This window comes from Ailuropoda melanoleuca, chromosome 2 (genome assembly GCF_002007445.2).
Source record: "Ailuropoda melanoleuca isolate Jingjing chromosome 2, ASM200744v2, whole genome shotgun sequence".
Taxonomy (NCBI): domain Eukaryota; kingdom Metazoa; phylum Chordata; class Mammalia; order Carnivora; family Ursidae; genus Ailuropoda; species Ailuropoda melanoleuca.
In genome coordinates, this window is record NC_048219.1 from 39968445 (window position 1) to 39974951 (window position 6507).

The following is a 6507-nucleotide window of genomic DNA, read 5'->3' on the forward strand; positions in this document are numbered from 1 at the left end:
GGGATTAATAGAAACTAACTCTGAACTGATGGTCATTCCTCTAGACCCATATGCCACTGTGGTCCAATAGTCAAGGTAGGGACTTCAGGTCAGATGGTTGGTTACTGAAGTTTCAGTTCATGACTGTCTATAAGGCCATTAGGTCTCCAGGCCTCTCACTGCTTACCTAGTGCATAGCTCAAATAGGCCTATTCAGACTTCTCATTATTAGTTCCTTGATCTGTGGAGTGACAGATGATGGTATTCTCTTCTAAAATAGTAAACCAAAAATCATGCTGTCTCAAAAACTTGAAATATGGAGGAACATTGGATCCTACCACTTTACCCGTTCAACCTACCTACTTGACCAGTGCAGAGAAAAAGAGAAATCTTGGAAATGACAGTGGATTACCATAAACTTAATCAGATGGTGACTTTAGTTGAAGCTATTGACCACGTGTGGATTTTTATTGGAACAAATCAACACAGCTCTTGATAATCTGGTATACAGCTATTGATCTCCTGGATTTTTTCCCCTAAACTTGTTAGTGAACACAACCAGAAAAAGTTTTCTTTCATGTACAGGGAGTAGCAATCCACCTTTACTGAGTTACCTTACCTCACACCTCTGTAATACTTCAGTCTCCAAGGACCTCGATTGTCTAGCTACTCCACAGAACACTATTCTGGTCTATTGCCTTGATGATATCAGGCTCACTGGAACTGAAAGCGGGAAGTAGCTAATATGCTTGAATACCTTCATAAAACTGCCAGGAGGTAGTCCACAAAAACCAGAGACTGCAAACTCAGTGCAATTTCTAGGAATTCTGTTGTCTGGGTTATATTGAGATTGTATCTACCAAGTGAAGAACAAGAGGCTCCGAGCACTAAGAAAAAGGTATAACACCTAGGATGCCTCTCTGGATTTTGAGGCAATCTATACGTCACTTAGGAATTCTGCTTTGATCCATCCATTTGCTGAGTATTAACCTCTTAATACCGACAGGCTTCAGTAGGAAACAGAGCAAGGAAAAGCTATGGGACAGGTCCATGGTGCTTCCTGTTCAAGCGTCTCTGTGGCTTAAACCATATAACCCTGCATATTCAATGGTGGCGAAGTGTCTGGAACAGACACGAACGCTATACAGAGTCCTTGGCAGGTCCTTGAAGATAAAGAACAGGGCAGACCTTTTGAATTTTGCAGTACATTTATGTTGTCTTCTGAAAATCACTATTTTCCTTTTGACAAACAGCTTTTGGCTTGCTCCTAGGTCCTGGAAGAGACTTTTACCCCCTAGGAAACTAGATAGCACCCACTGGCTCTAGATTCGGGGTCCTCAGATTCCCAGCCCTATAGAGCCCCACCTTCCAGAAGCGGCTGTCTGAGAAGTCTGATGGTAGGACCGGGCCCTGGGGATAGTGCTGAGTGAGGGAGGTGTATCCGGCACTCACACCTGCCTCCTCTAGGCGGACCTGTGCAGGCCAGGTGGGGAACTCACACAAAGCAATGATCAACAGCATCTGCATATTAGACAATTGCAGGTCCTTTCTTAATAAGTTACATCCTGTTGCTTTATTCAGATATTTGTACATTTCATCCAGTTGGCAGAGATGGGGGGAGAGATGTGCCGCCAAACAAAATACACCTTCTCGTAAAGGGAGAAGCTTTTCTCACGAAATGTGTGCTGTCTGGCTCACCAAGTTATAAATTTGGGTATGTTCAACGTCGCTCAGCATCTAGTAGAAGCAGTATATACAAGATAAGGCTGAAGCAGGTCTTGAAAGCACAAGCCATCTGCCTAGGTCATTACTGAGACTCCTACAGTTCTTCCTCCTATTGCCGCACCACTTCTCCTCTAGCTGCATGGTGAGTCCCCTCTTAGCAGTTCATTGACAAAAACCAAAGCCTGTTCACAGGTGATCTGCATTAGACCCTAGTGGATATAAGCGGGCATCTGCAACACTGCAGCGTCACTCAGGAGTGACCCTGAAGAATGCTGGTGAACGGAAATCTTCCCAGTACAAAGAATGTCGAGCAATGTACTTTATTATTCCTTTTTCTTGGACAGAACTATGGGCAGAGATATGCATCTTTACTGTTTTATGGGCAGTGGCTAAGAGTTTAGCTAGATGTCATAGAATTGAAAGACATGAAATTGCAAACTTGTTTACAAGGAGGTCTGGAGAAGAGATAAGTGGATGGAATTCTCCAAATTGGCATGGTACATGAGGATACATGGGTCCCATATAAATGCTCACCAGAGGGCTACCACAGTAGAGGGGACTTTCAATAGCCAGAAGGACTATATCATCCCACGTGTGGATGTCAATTGGTCTCTCACCAGCCACATCTTTTCTTGCCCAATGTGCTTATGATCAAAATGGGATGAGGACTGTGCACTCATCAAGGCTGTTGGCTGTAGCCTCTACTGAGTGGCCAAGCTGCCAAAGCGAAGATCAATCCTGATGCCCTCCATATGGGGCCATTGCCTGGGGGGGCCAGCCAGCTGCCTAGTGGCAGTGATTTGTTCTTACTGAAACACCATTTATTGTGGATATAGATTTGCCTTCCCTGCCTACAATGTTTCTACTAAACTCACTACCTGTAGACTTCTGGAATGCCTTATTCACTATTGGGGTTCTTCTATGCAGGCATCGCTCTTAGCCAAGGAAGTGATTTTACAGTGAATGCAATGTAGCTACAGGTTCAGGCCCTCAGAATTCAGAATTCACTGCCTTGTCATGTCCCCATCACCCTGAAGCAGCCAGCCTAATGTAACAGTGGCATTGCCATTTTAAGATGTAGGTCTGTAAGTGCTTGACAAACTTTGCAAGGCTGGGCAATGTCCTCAGGATACTTATATGCTCTGAATCAGCAACCAGTGTATAATGTTATTTCATCCATAGCCAGAATGCGTGGATTTAGGAACCACACAGAGGAACTGGCTCTTCTCATTATTACCTCTAATGATCTACTAGCAAAATTTTCCATCTCCATTATTACCACTTGGGCTGGCTGCTTTTAAGATCTGAATTCCTAGAATCAGGGGACACACAATAATTATTATGAACTAGAAACTGTAACTACCATCTGGCCATTCTGGGCACCTCATGTGACTGAACCAACAACAGATTAGGCTGTTGCTATAATGGTTGGGGTAATTCATTCCAGTTATAAAGGGGCAAGTAGGTTCCCAGTACAAAATGGGAGTAAATTGAGTGTGACTAGAACCCAGAATATTCTACAGAGGGTTTCTTAGTACTCCTGTGTTCTGTGGCAAAAGATAATGGGAATCCATAGAAACCCAATACAGACAGGACTGTTAATGGCAGACATCTTCCAAGATGATTTTGGTGACTCTAGTCACAGAGAATCACAACCAACTGAGCTACTTCCTGAAGACAAAGAGACCAAGGGAAGTTCAGTATGATAAGAAACATATAAATACCAATTATGGCCAAATTATTACTTGAAGAAGCAATAATTGTAGTAAATATACTCATTTTCTTTATTGCCTTGATTTATTTATATTTATATAAACTAATGAATTATTTGTTTCTTTTTCCTTTCTTCATTGCCATATTATCTAATATTAGTTATTTTAATAATGGTTACCTGTCTATTTCAATATTAAATTATAGGATTTCAAAGGGGTAAATGTAACTCAGCTTAAGAGATTTAGATATAATCTAAATGACATATGGGACTTAAGTCTCCTCTTCGGGAAGATTGCTAATTGGTCTTTGGTTGTTAAAAGATGGGTGCATTGTGCTAATTAAAAGTGTGACATTGTTTTATTCCATATTGGGGGGTTAAATGTGGTAAAAAGAAATGGGCAGAGACGTCAAATTGCAAAAGAGTCGACACTGCTAGATCGTTGTCAACGTAGTAGCATCTTGACAGTCTTGCCTTTTGAACCTGGAAAATACGTTTCCCCAAATCTCCTTCCCTATATGGTTCTGGATTAGAATTTTCCAATGAGAACAACTTTCTTGAGATTTAGAAGGTAGACGTGAAGCAAATGAATTTTTGGAAAGTCACTGCAATCCCACGTGGCGGGCTTCCAGGCGTCTTCCTCAGCTAACGATGACAGAGGTTTGAAAACTTCCCTTCCCTGCTCCTTTGCTTCGGTCAGACACCTGTGATTGTTTCTTGATTGTCCAGCCTTGGTCATCAAGACTGGTATTCCCCCAGCTCTTTCCACATTTGTGTCATAAGCCCTGTCTTTATTATCAAACCCAATTATACCCATTAGTCCTTGCAGAATCTCAACTATCTTGAACAAACTCATACGGAGGCAGGGAGTGATCATCTGTTGCTGTTTTATACTCAGCTGTGGCCTCTGCGATAGTGATGTTCAGTGATGTAAGACTGCAAGTGGAAAATGGATACCAGTTCTGTTTGATAAGACTAGAAAAAGTGCCAGAATCCCAACAAGCAGGTCCTAAGAAAAACAAACAGGAAACCTAAGGGAAGATCACGTATATGGACTGGATAAAATGGTAGAGAGCGTTCAGGCATTCAGAGTTCAGCCAAAGCACACTGATACCACACTGAAAACATAAATAATTGTAAGCTTCACCTGCTGGTAGGAATGACTGCAACTACCAACATTCTTTCCAGCGGTTGTCAGGGACGAGTCACAAGAAGTGCAGTTGAAGCCACAGCTGAAAGATATCAAAGATGCTGTTTCAACAGGACTGAAAAAGGCATGGTCTGAAAATGAGGATACAAATACACCCAGGCTTATTGTAGATCAGAACTAAAACTAGGCAAAGCTTATCATCCACAATATTAATTAACATGCTGAATTATTACCAGCTAATACCTTAATGAAATTAATAACCATTACATTACTTGCTTTTCATAAAGCAAATATATTTCTCATCTTTCATCTCAAATCCATTTCTCAGGTCCACCCATGTATCCAAATTAAAGTGCAGCGCTTCTCATTTAATAGAATTTATATTCCTATTACTATTTATCAAGCAACCCCAAAACTGAAATGATTTATTTGGCAAGACCCTTTTCTTATTCCCTTTTATGGGTATAATAATTTGGTTAAATTGTCACCTGTAAAAGTGATAAGATTTAGAGAACTTAGTTAATTTGTTTTTTTTATGGTAGAAACATTACATCATGGCCTATTTCCAGTGAAGTGACTAAAGAGGGGAAAAACTGTTCTCTCAAATGAAAAAAAAAAAAAAGCAATTGCATAAGCAACTCTGATTTTTTGTGTGTAAATCCTAAGCTACTCCCAAACTTTAAAGCCTTCAGGGAAAAATGAATGATTAATATTACAGCTTGGGCACTCATTGATCCATGTAAATGAGCAGCCTTCAAACATTTTTGGTCATACTCCTTAACTGTACTGATGGTAGATTCTGCAATGAGCTGGATTGGACCGTAATCACAGAACCCACAAGAAGCAACTGGAGATGCAACATTTTTCTTGGACTATGGACTGTGTGGAAACACTGCCCGATTTCAATTGAAAAAGACACTTGCATGTGTATACGCACATGTACACACCACACACACCACACACCCATAAGTGCACACCACAAAAGAGAGAGTGAGTCATACACGTGTTATTTACTTCCAACTGGAAAATCAGAGCAGTTTTCAATTTACTGCAAGTGACAGGCCTAATTGCAGCGAAGCTCCCAAGACTCCTCCCACTTCTATCAGTTCCCAGCCATGCTCCCCTCGGATGGCATCTGTTGACAAGGCCCCTTCTGGACACTTGCTGACAGGGACAAGGAGCTTATGGGTTTTGAGTGAAAAGGATTTGCTAAATAAAGCTTCAGTTCAAGCCTTCACCCCTCTCTCCCAGAGGTCAGGGTGCTAAAGTCCTTGGTAGCTATGGAAATCGCAAGGTGAACCAATGAATTATTTACATTTTAGAGCTCTCTGCTTGACACGGATTCCCAGTGAAACCCAGTTAGGAAATCAAGCTCATGCAATTATATTTTCAAAAGGAAAATATGGAGTGAGAAAGCTTCTTTTTTATAGTCAAATAATTAGTGGTGAGTATGCCTCTCTGATTTACTGCCAAAGATTGATTCCGCCTAACCTAAACCCCACCACATCGTCCTGGTGAAATTAAGTCTACCAAGAGCCAAAGCTCTTTTTTTTTTTCTGTGAATAAATTCTCTATCACTTTAGTTTCTTGGTTAATATGACATATTATTTCAAATGTCTTTATTCCCTTTTGATTCCTTCCTTTGGTCTAGCGCATGATTTAATTTAGTTTGTAGTGGTCATTAAAAAGGAGGTGGTGAATACCAGTAAAAAACACCATTTTCAGATGGAGATGGCTTCATTTGGGCTTGATTCTTAAGAAATTTATTGGTCTTACTCCATCCATGTCTTTGAACTAAGTTGACCTACTGATTCTTATTTTGACTAATGACCTTTAAAAAGAAAAGAGCTTCATTTAGGACTTCTTTGCAAGTGACAAATAACCAATCTGAATTTGCTTGAGCAAAATGGGGAAGTTATTCCTTCTTCTAACTGCAGGAAGA